At 40.3% G+C, this 19,765-nt stretch overlaps 1 pseudogene; it reads left to right on the top strand.

Annotated features, from left to right (window-relative positions):
- The first annotated feature begins 17,261 nt into the window (after positions 1 to 17,261).
- Positions 17,262 to 19,765, top strand: part of LOC119533045 — a 45,939-nt pseudogene continuing 43,435 nt past the window's right edge.

The raw sequence follows: 19,765 nt of genomic DNA, 5'->3' as shown, positions 1-19,765 counted from the left end.
TGGGAGCAGATGCCAGCCATGTGCCTTCCCAGCTAACAGAGGTTTCCCAGACACCATTGGCCATCCTACAGTGAAGGTACCCAATTGCTGTTGTGTTACCTTGGACCATTTATGGCCTTAAGACTGTAACTGTGTAACCAAATAAACCCCCTTTTATAAAAGCCAATCCATCTCTGGTGTTTTGCATTCCTGCAGCATTAGCAAACTAGAACACAAGGAGATGAAGTGATCCATAGTGAGATATACAGGTTGATCCCTGAAACAAAAAATGTAGATCAACTTTCCCACTGTTTTAATCACATGCCCACAAGCTTTCTTCTGTCAGGTCTGGAAATCTTAGGGGCTTATCTCTACACAGTGTAAGTATGTTTCCATATCTGAAGCTGTCCAATTTTGAAATGAAATAAACAGTAGGAACTAGTCACATTAGCAAGTGGAGGCCACCAAATTACATTCATTAATGCATTGTTCGATTACAGAGTGCAAACCTCCAGTGACCCCAGGAAAGTAAAATTCAGTTTACAATTAAGGATCTCTGGTACTTAATAAATATATGTACTATTTTAGAAAAATGCATTCTTTTCCCTCTTATCAAAGGGAATGAAGATCTCAAAAGGGCTTGGATAAAGAATAATTACACTTTGATGAAAAGAAACTGAATTCACCTTGATCTAAATCAGGTCAGTAATTATCCAATCTAATGCATTATAATGATCCTTTGGATTTATAAATTATAAACCTTCAGGAGGGACTCAGTGCAATTCTAATGTAAGAGCAAGGTAACAAAAATGTTTCCCATTTCATTTTCCACAAAATACAGCACAAGTCTATACTACTGAATTACTGGCCTTTTTTTTTTTTTTTGCTAACTTATTATTTTGAAATAATTTCAAACATACAGGACAGTTGCAAAAATAATATAAACCCCATTCAGAGAACCCCAACATACCCCCATTCCCCCAGATCCACAAATTTTAACATTCTATATATCTATTCTCCTGTATCATTCTATCTCCCCTTATCTCCCTCTCCCTGTCTCCACTGCCCATGTATTTCCTGACAATTGAGAGCCAGTTGCACACATCATGCTCCTTGAACATGTAATACTTTGATGTACATTTCCCACAAACAAGGATATTCACTTATGTAATCACCTTAAGTTAGTTATCAAGTTCAATAATTTTAACATATATAAAGCTTTATTCTATATTACAATTTTTTCTTATGTCCCAATAATGTCCTTTTTTAATTTTAAATTCAATTTTGTTGAGATATAGTCACATACCATACAATCAACCATGGTGTACAATCAACTTTTCACAGTACTGTCATATAGTTGTGCATTCATCATCTATTTTTGAACATTTTCCTTATACCAGAAAGAATCAGAATAAGAATAAAAAAATTAAAAGAAAAAAGAACATCCAAATCAACCCCCATCCCACCCTATTTTTCATTTAGGTTTTGTCCCCATTTTTCTTCTCATCCATCCATATACTGGATAAAGGGAGTGCAATCCACAAGGTTTTCACCATCATGTTGTAACCCCTTGTAATCTACATTGTTATACAGTTGTCTTCAAGATTCAAGTCTACTGGTATGAAGTTTGATAGTTTCAGGTATTTAGTTCTAACTATTCCAATACAATAAAACCTAAAAGTATTGTCTATATAGTGCATAAGAATATCCACCAGAGTGACCTCTCAACTCCATTTGAAATCTGTCAGCCACTGAAGCTTTATTTTGTTTCATTTCACACTTCCCTTTTGGTCAAGATGTTCTCAATCCCATGATGCTGGGTCCAGATTCATCCCTGGGAGTCATATCCTGCATTGCCAGGGAGATTTATATCCCTGAGAGTCAGGTCCCATGTAGGAGGGAGGGCAGTGAGATCACCTACCAAGGTGGCTTTGTTAGTCTGCTCATTGAAATTTGCCTTGAATGTCTTCATCTTTCTGTATATATGTTCTATCACATAATAGGGTAGGGATGGGGCTGAGATTGTGGAACTGTAATCCATAACAACTTTGGAAATTACCTATATAATTGCATGTTGAGCTGTACATCAAGAGTTGATACCTTTCTGTATATATGTATGTTATATTTTGCAATAATGGAAATGGCTGAAGTTGTGGAACTGTGACACATGACATTCTTTCAAATTTGTTCTCCAACTACTTGTGAAATCATACTTTGAAAGTTATCACTGTTATGTATATATGTTAAAGCTCACAATAAAAAAATTAAAAAATTAAAAATACAAAAAAGAATACAATAAACAATTGTATACTAACAAAGTAGATAATCAAGATGAAATGGACAAATTCCCAGAAAAACAAATTACCTAAACTGACCCAAAAAGTAATTAAACTCCTGTAACAATTATAGAGACTGAATCAGTAGCCAGGAAACCTCACAAGAAAGAGAAGTTATGGACCAGATGATTTAACTATTGAATTCTACCAAGCAGTTAAAAAGGAATTAACACAAAATCTTCTCAAACTCTTCCAAAAAACTGAAGAGGAGGGAACACTCACTAACACATTCTATGCGGACATCTCCCTCAAACTAAACCAGACAAGACAGCACAACAGAAGAAAATTATCTACTAATTTCTCTCATGGACAGAGATCCAAAATTCCTCAGGAAAATATTAGCAAGCCATGTCCAAAATTACATTAAAAGGATTATATAAAAGGCTAAGTAGGATTTATCCTAGGGATGCTACAGAGATTCAACATAAGAAAATAAATGTAATACACATTAATAGAATAACAACAACAAATTCAAACAATATATGATCATCTCCACCACATTAATACAATAACAAAAAAAAACCCAGAACACATATCTTCTCAATAAACAGAAAAGGATTTGTCAAAATTCAAAACAGATTCATGTGGAAAACCCTTCTAACCCTAGGAAGAGAAGGAAACACCCTCAACATGATAAAGGTATTTGTGAAAAGCTCACAGCTATCATACTCAGTGGTGAAAGACTGAATGCTTTCCCCATAAGATCACAAACAAGACAAGAGTGCCCACTTTCTTCACTGCTATTTAACATTGCACCAGAAATTTTAGTCAGAGCAATTAGGGGAGAAAAAGAAAAGGCATCCAAGTTGGAAAGGAAGAAGTAAAACCATCTCTATTCCCAGATGACATGATCCTATATATGGAAATCCCAAGGCATTCACAGAAAGCTACTAGGGGAAACAAATGAATTCAGTAAAGTTTCCAGGTAAAGGATCAACATAAGACTCTATTGTGTCTCTGTACCCTAGCAATGAACAATCTAAAATGCAAAGTTAGAAATTAATTCAATATATCATAGCATCTAAAAGAATAAAATATCTAAAAATGAATTTAACCCAGAAGATGAAAGACTTGTACACTGAAAACTACAAAGCATTGCAGAAAGAAATCAAAGAAAATCTAATAAATGGCAACATATCCTGTATATGTGGATTGGAAGACTTAATACATTGCTAAATTGTCAATACTACCCAAAGTTATCTGTAGATTCAATGCAATCCCTATCAAAATTCTAGTAGTCTTATTTTGCTGGAAAATATGTGATCCTCAAATTCATACAACATTACAAGTGGCTCCAAATAGCCAAAACAATTTTTTAAATGAAGAATGAAGCTGGAAGACTCACACTACCCAATTTAAAAACTCACAACAAAACTACAGTAATCAAAACAGTGTAGTACTGGCATATGGATACACATATAGATCAATGGAATAGAATTGAAAGCCAGAAATAGTCCCACACACATATGGCCATTTGATTTTCAACAAGGGTTCCAAGGACATACAATCTGGAAAGAATAAGCTCTTGTAGAATCATGCTGTGATAACTAGATATACACATGCAAAAGAATGAGATTGAACCCCTATCTCATATCATACACAAAAATTAATTCAAAGTGGATCAAGGTCATAAATATAAGAGCTAAAACCACAAACTCTTAGAAGATATCATATGTGAAAATCTACATGACCCTATATTTGGAATGGATTCTGAGATATGACACCAAAAGCACAAGAAATAAAACTAAAAAGAGTTAAATGGGCCATTATCAAAATAAGCATTTTGTTCATCAGACATTATCAAGAAAGGAAAAAGATAACCCACAGATTGGGAGAAAATAGTTGGAAATCATATATCTGATAAAGGCTTAACATCTGGAATATATAAATAATTCCAAGAATTCAATAACATAAACAAAAACTAACCAATTAAATGCTGGGCAAACACTCAGCAGGTAAACTTACAGCCTTCCCTCCATGTCACCCATGACTCCCAGGGGTGTAAATCTCCTTGGCAACATGGGACATGAATCCTAGGGATGAGCCTGGACCCAGCATCATGGGATTGAGAAAGTCTTCTTGTGCAAAAGGGGGAAGAGAAATGAAACAATATAAACTCTCAATAAAAATTGGAGGGTATTCTTATGCATTATTTAGATATCCCTTTTTAATTTTTAGTGTATTGGAATAGTTAAAAGGAAATACCTGAAACTGTTGGACTGCAACCCAGTAGCCTTGATTCTTGAGGGATTGCATAACTATGTAGCTTACATGGTGTGACTGTGTGATTATAAAAATCTTGGGGCTCACACTCCCTTTATCCAGTGTATGGAAAAATGAGTAGAAAAATGGGAATGAAAATTAAATGAATAATAGAGGGAGATGGGATGTTTTGGGTGTTATCCTTTACTTGTATTTTTATTATTTTTATTTTTTTGGAGTAATGAACAAGGTAAAAATTGATTTTGGTGGTGATTGCACAACTATAGGATGGTACTCTGAACAACTGATTGTACACTGTGGATGACTGTAGGGTATGTGACTATATCACAATACAATTGAATTTGGAAAAAATGCTGCACAAAGGGCTTGAACAAGGTATTTCTCCAAAGAGGGCATAAATGGCCAAAAGGCTCATGAAAAGATACTCAACATCATCAACCATTAGGGAAATGCAAAGGAAAACCAAAATGAGACAGCACTTCATACTCACTATGATAAGTTTCTCTTTAATGGAAAATAATGTGTTGGTGAGGATATGGAGAAATTAGAATCCACATGCATTACTGATGTGAATGTAAAATGGTGTGGCCAATATGTAAAACAATATGACATTCCACAAAAAGGTAAACATAGAATGATCATATGACCCAGCAATTCCATTCACAGGTATATACTCGAACTGAAAACAGGGACTCAGATACTTGTACACCAGTGTTCACAGTAGTATTAGTCACAATAGCCAGAGGTGAAAACCCAAGTGTCCATCAACAGTGAATGGATAATTGAGGTGTTGTATACACATCCCATGGAATATCATTCAGCCATAAGAAGCTATAAGCTCTGATATAAGCTACAACAAGGACAAACCTTGAAATCATTATTTTGTGAAATAAGCATGGCATGTAAGGAAACATAATACATGATTCCAGTTATATATCTAGAAGTAGCAAGTTTATAGAGACAGAAAGTAGATTAGAGGCTACCCAGAGATAAGGAGAGAGAGGAAGTTGCAGTTGTTTGGTTGGTACTGTTTTTGTGAAGTTTAGAAATGTTGAAACTAAATAAAACAAAATCCAAACTCAGCTCAACTACTGACTGAGTCCAGCTCCTATGTCAAAGGTCTAGCAGAAGAGAAGTGCTACTTGTGAAACAAACACTATTCATCTCACTTTTTACTATCCTAAAGAATATGTCTGGTTTTTGGCCAAATGTTACCACCAAAAAAAGAAAGAGAAAAACATCATCAGGAGAGAAAGTGATCAACAAAACTAAACTCAGCTCCCAAACCCAAATTTTAGAACCATCCAATAGGGAAATTAAAATAACCATAAATTATGTTAAAGACTTTAGTGGAAATGATGGAAACAGCAACAAGAAAGTAGAAATGTAGGAAAAACAAACAACTTCACTCTCCCTCAACATGCCAGAGATGAAAAATGCCTTCTATGGGCTCATCTGGAACTTCAGCTCAGCCATGGAAAGAATCAGTGAATATAGGTCAATAGAAGTTACCCAAACTGAAATACAAAGAGGAAAAGTAAAATGAAACAGAACAGGACTTCCAAGAGCTGTGAGATAAGATCAAATGTCCCAACAAACGTGTAATTGGGATCCCACAAGGAGAAGAGCAAGAACAGAGCAGAATCAATATTTGGAGAAGGCTTAGAAATTTCCAAAAGTAACAAAATACATCAAACTACAGATTAAAAAAACTCAGACTCATCAAGCAGGATAAACATCAAATGCACACATACACACACACACCCCCACACACACACCTATACACACCTAAACATGCTTTCAAACTGCTGACATGATATACAGGGGAACAAGGGTAAGGATTACAGTAGACTCTTGTCAGAAACTATGCAATTTAGAGGACAATCTTTCAAGTATTAAAAGGAAAACCACTTTAACCTAGCAAAAAGTCTTTCAAAAACATAGTAAAAATGAAGGCTTTTCAGAAAAACAAGAGCTTTTAATAAAGGTTAGATAAAACCTTGCAGATTCACACAAGACATGTTGAAGTAATTCTACTGGCAAAGGAATTACACCAGTCCAAAGATTGGATACACAAAAGAAATGAAGAGCACAGGAAATGATGAAAATGAAGGTGAACATACAACTCACAATTAATCCTTTTTAACCACTCTAAAAGATAATCGATTGTCTAAAGAAAACCATGGCAGTGCATTGTGCATTATGGCATAAGTAAAACTCAAAAATATAACAAGAGCACAAAGGATGGGAGTAAGGACTTGGATGCATACTGTTTGTAAGGCTCTTACACTACACATGGATTGGTACAATGTTCTTTGAAGGTAGAGTAGATGTATATTGTAAACCCTCAGGTAGCCAGTATAAAATGAAAAATTAAATAGTGGTAAATGGGCAGGGTCAATATGCAGATTGGGTGGCCTGAACAAAGCATCTGGCACAAATGCCCAATAAACAGAACCTGGGCTCTATGTCCTGTTTTCTGCTCCACATCTGACTTAGGACCAGAGGGAAAGAGGTATTACAGCCAGTGAAGGGGTATTATTCCATGAAGGACAGAGGGTTTGGGTGCAGCACTGCTGTTCTGCCCCCTTGGAGCCTGAGCCAAAATGAAAAACCAGTAGTGCTGATCCTGTTTACAGTTAGCATTTTGATATTTCTTCATCATGGATTTTTTAGCATTAAGTTCAATTTTTTAAATACTTCATCAAAATCTTATCTTGATTACTGAGTTTTTAATGACTCTCTCACCTCATCTTAGTCCCAGCCTTTTTGGGGAGAAAATCATCCAGAGAAACTTGGTCTAAGCCCTGGGGACCCAGGCTGTAGGGAGAGTGGGCTCCCACCTGCTGTGTCATTGCTCTGAGGGGTGAGGCTGGAGCCCAGGGTTTTGGAGGAGGAATTTCTAGAGGAGCCTGGTCCCTAACCCAAGGGAGAGGCATTGTGGGCCCTGGTCTCCTCCAAAGAATCTGTCTTCAAATGGAGGAACAGACTCATCTGACACTCTGAGCAAGGTTGTAATTCTGAATTGCTTCTTCTATAGCAAGAAAAAAGGCCATTCTTAACTACCTCTGTTTCAGTGTGTTGGGGCTACTCTTTTTCTATTCCCTGTTCCCACACCTCTGTGCCTTCTATGGACACCCTCTAGTCCTGAATAAAGACTGACTGAACCATTCTTTCAAGCTCCTACTTATGTCTCTTCTGTCCTTCATGGACTACTACCCAGGACATTCGCCACTCCTTTCCTTTCAGGTATCTGCTTCACCTAGAGCCACCCAAAGCCTGGCTCCCAGGGATCCTGTTCCAGCAAAGATCCAGAAGGACTGGTGCCCAACACCTGTGAGCTCTCCTAATACGCAAATAGATATTAGAGAAATCTCCCCAAGAGGCACTACCCTGGGGGCCATTGAGAAGGCCTTGTGGTGGGCAGCTGGGTCAGGAGCTTCCTCAGGGGAGCCCCTGTGAACTGAATTCTGTGGAGTAGACAGGGGGATCCTTAGAAGTCTTGTTTAGATGGTCTTGCAGCCTCCTACAGATCAGGAGTTTTAAAAAACTGTGTTCTGCTAAATACGGAGGAAAGTGCAGGAATTGCCAGATAGTTTCTATAGATGAAAAGGAATACAGAGGCCCTCCCCCTACCAGATGTGAATGTATTAACAAAATGATGATAACCACCATCACCTCAAATGTCTCAAACCAGTGAGACAGAACTTATCATTTTCCCCAGTTTGCAGAAGACAGAAGGTACACATAGGATCAGTAAATTGCCCAAGGACACACAGCTATTAAGTAATTGACATGAGAGTCAACACCAGATCTAGTCCGGCTTCAGGTGAGAATAGAAAATTCAGAAGTAGGTGCAAGTATGCTTAAGATGTACTAAAAATGGCCTTTCACCTTAGAGAGCCTGGAGAAGAAGATGGAAGAGCCTATGTTTACAATGGATATTGGTTAAACACATGTGGGCACTACCTTTTGCTGGTATAGCAATCTCCATTAGATATAAAGGTTATACAGCATGTCCTGCTTGCTTTAAAACACTTAAAATTAGACTTCTGACAAAATGGGAGATTGAGTGAGGCACAGTGGGCTTCTCCTCATTGAAGAAAACTAGAGAGGGGCCAGAGGATTCCTGGACCATGGGTTCAGAGTGTGACCAGCCATAGAGGGACCCCTACAATGCATGGTAGGGACAAGGATAAAAATGCAGAGAAACTGTGCCTCAAGGGACAGGGTGAATTTATTCAGCCAGGACTGCCTCCAGGGCCAGCAGTGGTGAGAGAGCCACCAGGCAAGGGAATGAGCAGTGGCTCTCCACTCCCATGCACCTACATTAACAATTAACAGGTGAGATAATCCTCCACAGTCACATGGCCAGGAGCTCCCATGAGGGCCCCCAGGGAAGCAGCAGATGAGTACTGACCTCATTTACTCTCTCCCACACAGAAGTTCAGGGGGTGCACAGGCAAGAAGCAGGCACAGGAAAGCATGCCACATACAAGCTTCAGGAGCCCCTCCCATACCCAAGGCTCACAGGCACACAGCAGGTAGGGAGGGGGGCACATTTGAACTGGGACAGAAAAGTCTCTTTAACAAATGGGGCTGGAATAAATGGAAATCCATATCCAAAAGAAAGAAAGAAAGAGGACCCCTACCTCACACCCTATACAAAAATTAAGGCAAAGTGGATCAAAGACCTCAATATAAGTTACAGCACAATAAAACCCATAGAATATGAAATAAGGAAACATTTTCAAGACCTAGTAATAGGAGATAGCTTGTTAGATCTTATTCCCAAAGCACAAACAACCAAAGAAACAACAGATACATGGGAACTTCTCAAAATCAAAAGCTTCTGGGCCTCAAAAGACTTTACCAAAAAGGTGAAGAGGCAACCAACTCAATGGGAGAAAATATTTGGAAACCATGTATCTGTTAAGAGACTGGTATCCTGCATATATAAAGAAATCCTAAAACTCAACAACAGTAGTACAAACAACCCAATTTTAACATGGGCAAAAGGTATGAAAACATATTTTTCTGAAGAGGAAATACAAATGGCTAAAAAACACATGAAAAATTTTCAACTTCACTAGTTATTAGAGAAATGCAAATCAAAACCACAATGAGATACCATCTCACACCAGTAAGAATGGCTGCCTTTAAACAAATAAGAAACAAATGCTGGAGAGGATGTGGAGAAATTAGAACTCTTATTAATTGCTGGTGGGAATGTATAGTGGTACAGCCACTGTGGAAGTCAGTTTGGTAGTTTCTCAGAAAGCTAAATACCCATTTACCCTAAAATCCAGCAATTCCACTTCTTGATATACACCCAGAGGATCTGAAGGCAGTGACATAAACAGACATTTGCACACCAATGTTCACAGCAGTATTGTTCATACTTGCAAAGTGGTGGAAACAATCCAAGTGCTCATGAACAGAGGAGTGGATAAACAAAAGATGGTGTATGCGTATGATGGAAAGCTATGCAGCAGTAAGAAGGAACAAGGTCCTGAAACAGATGGCAACATGTATGAACCTTAAAGATATAATGCTAAGTGAAATAAGTCAGACACAAAAGGAGTTATTGTAAGTTACCACTACTATGAACTCCCTGAACAATGTCAAATCAAGGCCTTATAATGTAGAATATTGGGGACCTAGAGACAGACAGAAGCTAGTAAAGGGGGAATAACTTAATATGTTCAGAAATGTTAGTGAGGATAAATTTAAAGGTAAGGGAATGCATAGGGATGATATTGTTTGTTAATGGGATTATAAGTATCAGAGCTGTATTAAAAGTGGACAGGATTGAAAGGGATTTTTGAAGGCATGTATCCCATAGATCAGAACTACAAATATAGATAGATGCTTGCATAATATATTTCTAATCTATGACACAGGTATGGAGAGTTGACAACAGAGTGGTATATGGGAAAAATGTACCTATTGCATTCTAGGGACTCTAATTAATAGGAATACTTTACTAGTATTACACATATACTAGGTCTAAAAAGCCATATGGAATGTTATGGGTAATGAGAATTTTTTAAATGGTGAGTGATGAGGATTGTACAACTAAGGGATGATAATGTGAGATAGTGATGGATTACCATGGGCAGAACATATGCCATGTGAAATGAGGAACCCCCTACTTCATAAGACAAGCCCTCAATTTTGAGGCTTGCTCTTCTGAAACTTATGGTTGTAAAGGGGAATCTAAGCCTACCTATAATTATGCCTATGGGCCACCTCCAGAGATCCTCTTTTGTTGCTCAAATGTAGACATTCTCTCTCTAAGCCCAACTCTGCAAATAAATTCATCACCCTCCCCCTGACATGGGATAGGATCCCCCAGGTGAGTGAGTCTCCTGGAGATATGGGACACAGATTCTGGAAATGATCCTGACCCTGGCATCAAGGGCTTGAGAATGCCTTTTTGACCAAAATAGGGAAAAGAAAGACAACAAATAAGGTTTCAGTGGCTAAGAGATTTCAAATATAGTCAAGAGGCTGTCCTGGAGGTTACTCCTATGCAAGATTCAGCTAGATATCCCAAGTGGCCACAGTATCGTAAGCCCAAGTCAACAGTAGTCCCCCAAACCCTAAAGAATACCTGGGTCCCTATCTGAGACTATAAAAGTTTCACTCACTAAGTTTATTCTTCAGAAACTTAAATCATTCAGACAGCTCCTTTTCCAGCTAATTCCACAAACCTAGAGGAAATAGTCTCTTCAAGAACATCAACCAGTTGTGTCCCCTTTTCCCATAATATCAACACCCATTTCAACATGAACAAGATAGGGTGTTCACTGCCTAGATATCCCTAAAGATTGGGGAAATGATTAAACTAGAGGAAGAGATAGCAATAGACAAGAAGGAATTTAAGAGAAGATTATGAATATTGAATCTGTATATAATCTTCTTTTTCTTAGTTGCTAGTACATTAGAATAGCTAGAAGTAAAAACTGAAATGGTGTAACTATAACCCATAACATTTTTGAAATTTGCTATATAGCTACTTGTTAAATTATAATTTGAAAGTTATCACCTTTTGGTGTATATGTAATATTTCACAATAAGGAAATAATTGAAACCATGGTACTGTAACCCATAACATTCTTGGAAATTTCCTATATTTATACTTGTTAAATTGCAATTTATTCTTGCTAAATTGCATTTTTAAAGTTTTCACCTTTTTGCATAGTTATATTTCACAATCAGTAAATAGCTGAAATTGTGGAACCATAACCCATAACATTCTTTGAAATTTGCTTTCTAACTACTTCATAAATTGCACTTGGAAAGTAATCACTTCTATGTAAATATGTTATATTTTACAATAAATATATACTTACTATTTAAAGAGTGAAGTGCTGAGGCTAAGAGTGTGGGCTTTAGAGTCTGACAGCCATGGGTTCAAAATCTGAGTGACCACTTACTGGCAGGGGTCTTTTGGAAGTGTTTCAGAATTCACTGGACCTGTTTCCTGATTGTAAAAAGGCAACAGCAAGCCCAGCTCAAAGGGACAACTAAGGCATTGTTTGTAAAATGAAACACCTTACATGAGACTTACTGAATGTACAGCAACACAAAAAAAGTAACTGATTTTAAAACAATGAAAATTTAGAATCATAGAATTCGTTTAATTACTTTAAGATTTAATTTAATAGTACATCATACTTTACTTGATATTTTTGACAGGTTACATTGCATGTTATAATTCATTAGTGTTTTCTGGATAAACAGGAATATATTCACTGGGCATCCAGTGAGTCATAGAGAAAGGACCCATGGCTGATTCCCAAAAATATCTCACTGCAAGTGGGAGATTTGCTGCAGCTAAAGAGATGCTCAAATGCAGACTTAAATTCTCTAACTTCCATCCATGTCCCACCCTCATCCCAATTGCTCCAGCCTCAGTAGGCTTGGTCATGAACTCACTAACCCAACCCTATTAACACCTCTGTTTTGTCTTTCCACTCTTTAAAAATTGAAAACCATGAGATTATCACTTTATAAAAATTGGAAAATATGGATAAACACAAAGGAGAAAATTAATAGGCCTTTTTATTTTATGTATCCCTCCAGGAGCAACCAGGGTTGAGTAATGTGGCATCTATCATTTTACCTCTAGCACTCCAGGAGGGCTTCTATCTTGGAAAATGTCTTGCAGTGCCCTTTCTATTGTACAATGTATCATGGACATCCTTTGGACCTGTGAATGAGCATCCAACCCACTCTTCCCACAGCCATGGTTTATTTGGCAAATCTTCCTCTGGCCCCATGGAGTGTTTCGAGATTTTCCTTGAACTAAAGATATGTTTATCTTCCCACCTAATTCTTTGGAATAAGTAAAGCCATGAAGTCAGAATTCTTTCTTTCCAGGTAGCCCTTGCCCACCCTTTAGAAGTCAATACAAAGTCTCCATTTCTCACCTTGAGAACTTCTTCCCTGCTTCCTGTGGCTAACAACTAGCCTTTGATTTGCTCCCCCAAACTGCAAGTTCCACAAGAAGAGAGGCTGGTATTTACTACAAGGCTCACCATTCAGGTAGTCACTAGGTGTCTCAATCCAGGATTTGAGCTGTTTATTAGCTGCCCAACAATTATTTAACCCTGGTCATGGAGAACGACGAACGCACCCACAGGATCTTCAAGCCTCACTCCCTTTCTCTCCACTGCTCAGCTTTGCCCACAGACCCAGGGTCACAGTGAGGTCAGGCCTGCAGGGGTCAGGGCAAAGGTCAAAAGCTCTAGGACTGCCCTGCGGTTCTCCCAATCAGGAAGTCACCCCCACCTGGCTCCCTCCAACTCCTTGGTCAGGGACCCCTGGGGTGGAAGAATAAGCATCCCCAGAAGGTCCTCTCCTCAGATCTGTCCCACCCCATCCTTGGGGACTGGGTTTATCAGGTGTCTCCCCCACTCCCAACCAGCTCCTGGAAGCCAGAGGGGGCGGGGGCAGAGAGCAGTGGGTGCCAGGTGCTAAGGTCAGAGGATTACCTACCCCAGGCCACTCTGCAACCAGCATCTCCAGAGCCAACCTCGGCTCCCAGAGTAACTTGGGGCCAAGGGATTGGGGGTTGTCCAAGGCTCATCACTTCCTCCACCCACCAGCTGCTGGGATGGGGCTTCCGGTACTCCCCATCCTCCTTACCGCTGGCTACGTTGTGGGCACTTCTGTTCACTGAGGGTGCTAAGAACGTAGTTTCCACTCACAGGATCCTGACCTCGGAGGACTCAGGGGTTCACAGGGTAGGAACACAGGGAGGGCGCAGGGTCCACGGGCTCCGGTGGGAAGCGGCCGTCCCCTTCCAGACTGAAACCCAACTTCACCAGCTCGGCAAGCTGCCAAGCCCGCCCCTCGCGCCCCCGCCCCTCCCAACACCGGAAGCCCTGGGACCCGAGCCGAGGGGCGGGGCTGGCCCTCTCCCGCAGGCTTGGAGCGCAGGCGCGGCCCACACTGTAGTGCCTGTGACACCGCAGCCCCGCCCAGGCCTCTACTGACGGCAGCAAAGTTCCTTAGGCTGCGGAAATGGCGGCGGGGAGTAGCCAGGCCTTGGAGACCCCGGTGAGTCCGGACATGGGGGGCTGTGTGTGCGTGTGGGGTGGTGGTGGCTGTGGCAGCATCCAGAGGCAGGAGGGCCCAGGCTGGGTAAGTGCACGGGTCTGCTGAGATGGGGGCGAGCACCGACAGGTATTGGTGTGGGACGGGTGGGGGGGTCCTCTCCAGGCACACGCACAGAAAGTTTCCTCTACTCTATCTCCACCATAAATACCCAAATCAAAACCAGGGCGATCTCAGATGAATCCATTTCTGATCTTAAATTCTGGCTTCCTGGTGAGACTGCCCACGTGTAGCATAGGCCTGGCCCCCAGCTTTGTCTCCTCATCCCCCCTCTAGCTGCCCCCAAATGTCTGGTGGGGAGGAGTCTGTGCTGAAGGAAGCAGAGTCCTGAGGAACTCTCCCTGCAGTGGAAGGCCCTGGAAGCTTTGCTCCTTTGAGGAGGACACCTGGGGTCTTTGGCCCCCTATCTGAAGTCCAGGGCCTCCTGCAGTCAGTGGGATAATGTTACTAGATGAGGGCAATGGATTATTTTACCCTATGTGCTCAAATGACCAATTCCTGAGACACCAGAGTTTCAAAGAGAGAAAGACTTTTATTGCTAGGCAGGAAGCAGGAGAACAGATGGCCTTTTGGTCCAAAATCTTTATCCCCAAACTTCAGTAATTCTGATAGTTTTAAAGTATCAAAAGATGGGCAGATTTTAGGCTAATGAGTACAGTGGCCTCCAGATAATGTAATTAGGGGTGATCTAATTATTGATCTTGCACAGAATTGATTACATGCTTAGTCACAGAACATATGTAAGAAAATGGCAGGCTTAATATGATGATGGATGTGATTTTTAGTATTATGAGGTATAGGTGACTTGTGGGTTAAAGTCTAAGCTATTGTGCATGTCAGGCAGGTCAATTTTTGTTAGATCCAGCTTCCATTACCAAGACAACTTTGAACTTGTGGTGGGTTTAGCTCTTGCTGACCCAAGACCCTTCATTAATAAACACTAGGGGCTGTCTTTTGTGGACATAAGACTTTGGAGTTAAAAGAAAAACTATATAAATGGGTGCAAGTGAAAGTTAGTCACAAGGTTTTTACAATCATAACGGCACAAGATAAAGGCTATACAATCATTGTCAGAGATCAAAGCAGCTGGATTACAATTCAGGTATCAGGTATTTCCTTCTGTCTACTCTAATATACCAGAAAGTTAAAAGCAATGTCTATGTAATGATTCAGTAATCATCATCAGTCCTTAAATCATAATTTCTCAGTTACAATGTGTGGACCATGGTGGCTGCTAAAAGCCCTGAGTCAGGGTCTGGGAATTGTTGGGCCAGTAAAGTCTGGGAAGTGGGGGATCCAGAGACTAGTGAGTCTCCCTCATGGGGGTGAGATGGAGAGGGATGGGGAGCAGCAGCAGGGCCTGGAAAGAACCAGTGTGTAGGAATTCCAAGGGCAGTGTGCAGGTGCATCCAGGATGGAGAGAATGAGAAAGAGCAGACCACCTGTGGCAGCAGAATGGACAGGGCCTGCCACCTGCCCTCTTTGGACACTAGGTTCTTGCTGCCTTTTGAAATGCAGTTTGGCATAATCAACGAAAACTGTTGATGTCCATATTAATTTTGTTAATTCTCCACTTTAATTTCAGTTCTGCAGGTCTTCTGTGAAATAGTTCAGTTGTGAACAGAGGTGTTGTGTTTGAAATGGCAGGCACCAGGATGCCACCTGTGTCCATGGGGGGGGGGGACCTGCTTCAACCACCTCTAGTCCTCCATTGATGGAACACATGGTGGGACTGTGTTTATGGGCAAAGACTCATGTGCCATTGTCAGGCAGACTGAGGGTGTCATAGGCAATGGCCTGTCTGTTTTTGAGGTTAAAATGGGTGTATGTGCACATAGATTTGTATAGGCTGAGGAAAAATTCAGAAATCCTGAGAATCCAACCAACCAGGGCTTAGCTGTCAAGGAGCCAAGTAGAGGGTCCATGGGGGAGAACACAAGACTCCCCAGGTGACAGTGTAGCCTTCTGGGTTTAGATGACTTCTCTGCTCAGGCATGGAGGCTAGCCTGCTGTGGTTACCACCTTGCAAACTTTGGATGTTTCCATGACTCTCTGAGCTGGATGTCCTCACCTGCCAAGTGGGTAAGCTCTAGGAGTCACCTCACATGCTCCTGTGAAGGAAACTGGATTAAAGCTCCCATGCAGGACCTGTCCCTGCCAGGATCCACAAGCAGCACTGCTAACTGGGGCTTTCCTTTCTTGGCCTATCTCTTTCATTGGTTGGACCAGGGCAGCTTTTACTTCTTCATGTTTTCCAGTATTTGTCAAGTAAAATTTTGTTGTTTCTTTTTCCAAAATCAAAATGCTTATATGCAGATGGTGACAGTCTTGCAGCCTTAGTTCCCTTGCCAAAATGGAAATGGCATCTGCCAACCCTAGCCAGGGTACTTCCTAAGTACATGTGAATTCTGTGGCAGATGCCAGGAAAATCCTGGTGGGGCAGACAGCAGCCCCAATCAAGCTGAGAGCCCAAAGAAGGAGTCAGAGAGAAGCCCAATTGCAAACTGTAGTATGAGGGTGAAGGATGTGAAGTGCAAAGAGTGTCCAGGTGGAGCTGTGTGGTTAGGTCACCAGGGTCAGCATGGCCAACAGGGGCAGAGGTGAGGTTCAGAGACAGAGGTGAGCTGTGGAAGGTGGCCCTGGTCACCTGTGTGGTGCTCAGATACTGTTCCTAGAGGACTGCATTCTTTAGAGGATTGGGAGGAAATTATCCAGGGCAACTGGCACCACTCATCCCTACCTTTTCTCAGGTGGACTTCTGTGACTCTGAGGCAACATGTGGAAATGGTCTGAGGAGGAGGAGGGTGTGGCTGGCACCATGTGCATGGTGTGGTGATCTGGCTGGTGATGCTGAGACTGTTCCCCATGTTGGCAGCATGGGACCCTGGCCTGAGATGTGTTGCAGAGCTACCTGGCACTGCTGTGGGAAAGCAGAGATGCCTGCCTACCAGTCCTGGAGCTGGTGGCACTTGTAGGAAAGTTGTGCTGGGACCTGCAGGATGATCTGGTCAAGGTGGAGCCCTTGGTGGAGGCTCTGCTGGAGAGCTGAACCTGCCTGCACCTGGTGGACAGTGTGGACATTTTGCCAGTGTGCACATGCATGCTGGCCTGGCAGGAGCAGCCCCAGGCTGCTTGCAAGCTCCTAGAGGTAGGCCTGGGCTGGATGGGGGAGGGCAGAGGGGAGCAGGGTTGCCCTGAGTGCTGGCCATAGGGTCCACAATGTGTCTAGGTAGCTCATCCCAGGTCCCAAATCCCTGTCTTCACTTGGCAGCAAACTTGACCTGCACTGATGTGACACTATTGATGGTCTCTACCCACTTATCTGATGATTTGTCACATAAATAAGTGTGGAGTTGACTAAGGGCTGCTGGCCCAGGTGATGCTGGAGTGGTGCAGGTTATATGGTGTATGCCTTGTATACCTTCCTCAAATCTTTTTTAAAACATTTTTTATTGTGAAATATATATACAAGAAAAGTGATAAATTTCAAAATGTAGTTTAACAGGTAGTTATAGAGCAAATTTCAAAGTATAGTATGGGTTACAGTTCCACAATTTCAGGTATTTCCTTCTGGCTGTTCTAATACACTAGAAACTAAAAAAGAAATATATGTGTAATGATTCAGTAGTCATTTAATAAGCCCATCTTCCCTCACATCAACACCAGCAGACTAGAGTAAAAGCTGCCTTGTTTGTGAGAACAGCAGAAGGGAGAACAAGAAAAATAGGCTACTTCTGAGAACCAAGGCATATGTGTTCTGTGCAGATTTTCCCTGTGGCTATGAGGAGGCTGGGTAAGCTAGTATGGTGTATGGACTGCAGGAGGCTGGGATGATTCCCTCCTGATGCTTTTCGTGACTTTTTATTGCCTCCACTAGTGTGTGGGTGGAACCTGTGACTTACTTGTAGCCCATAGAATATGGCAGAGGTGAAGTAATTTTGCAGATGAAATTAAGGTCCCAGATCAGTAATTTTGCTTTGCTCAAAAGTGGGATTGCACTGGGTTAACCAGAGTTAATCAGGTAAAAGCCCTTCAGAGAGGGACTGGTAACTTCCTGAAGGCAGAAACAATTGAAATCCTCTTTCCAGGAGGGTACCTTCATTCTAAACTCAAAATAAGTTTTTAGATGTCAGTGATCAGCATACTCTGAATGATAAGCAGGCATACAAAGAAAGATATGCATTTTAAAAGGTTTTGATATCCTTATTTGAAAATTAATTCTCAAAATTTTGAAGTTTTTAAATGTTTTCACTAGGAAGCATCCTCTTATAATTTAGTTGTGAAATACTGAATTTGATTGAGGAAAATAATATTAAGATGACAAAATATATCTTATCCATTTAAAGATATTTATTTCAGGTACATTATGCCCTTTTAGAAGCATCCTTGAAGTGCTTATTAGAAACATTGCTTAAAAACTTTCATAAATTCAATGTACTTGAGAACATAACAAAAATAGCATTCTTTCTATCAAAGAAAAGAAAAAATAAATTAAAAACCTGATGGAAATCAGGCTTATATGTAAAAGGATTTTGAAAAGACATCTCTTGAGGATCATGACAGATGATAGCCATAATTTCCTGCTTTGCTCTCATTTCTTTGCTGGGAATGGGGCCCTACACCTTGGCTTAGTCCCTGGAATGCTGATGACCACTTTACAATTCTGCTCTCCAACTTGAGAAGGCCTAGGCCCTGAACAACTCGTGAAGGCTTTAACCCTGATCTCCCTACTCTCTGCTCTGAAATTACCCTTTGAAGCATTGGATACAAAAACTGATATTGTTATGATTTAGTGATCTGAGAAAACATATTTCAGCAAGTTTCCAGAATGCACCATATTTTAATTAGTACTCAAAATATTGACAAACCATACTGTTGGAAGGAAAACCACTTTAAAAATATTACTTAGATAAAAAAAAAAAGTTAATTAGCCATGCAGTTAAAACTGTTTTAAACAGCTTTCTTGTTTAAGCAGAAAATGCTTGGATTTATAATACCAAGTCATTCCAAAATATTTATAGAGAATTTGAATCTATGTTGGAAAATTAAGAAAAAATTAACTTTGTTCTAAAGTGTTCTTTTCTAACATCCTTTGTTGGCTACAATATAATATAATTAAACTTTGAACTCCATATTTTAGGGATGTAATCTTGAATATGTCCCAAACATTCAAATTTGTTATAGCTATCCTATTCCATATGATCATCTAGCATAGACACTATAATGGAAGTAAACATCATACAATGCAGTGATGACTATGGAGTATAAGCAAGATACTTATCTTTATTTTTTATCATTTCATGTATGCATAAGTTTCATCTTCCTGGGAATTTATCAATTCAGAAATATATCTGGATAGTTTAGTATATATAAAAATATGTAGTTTATACATACACATGTATATATACAAGTATATAGTTTAGGTATATATAAATATTCATATTTCACACATATATACACATTCATACACACATATAGAAAATTTAATTTAGTCTTGAATATACAAGCAATTTAATGGTATAATTTTATTAAATCCAAATAGGCCAGTCCAAAATACGTGAAATCTTTTGAGTTCATGCAAATATCATAAACTACCTCCA

The sequence above is a fragment of the Choloepus didactylus genome, chromosome 4 (genome assembly GCF_015220235.1).
Source record: "Choloepus didactylus isolate mChoDid1 chromosome 4, mChoDid1.pri, whole genome shotgun sequence".
NCBI lineage: Eukaryota > Metazoa > Chordata > Mammalia > Pilosa > Megalonychidae > Choloepus > Choloepus didactylus.
Note: the sequence above shows the minus strand (reverse complement) of the source record. Positions and strands in the feature narration are given on the sequence as shown.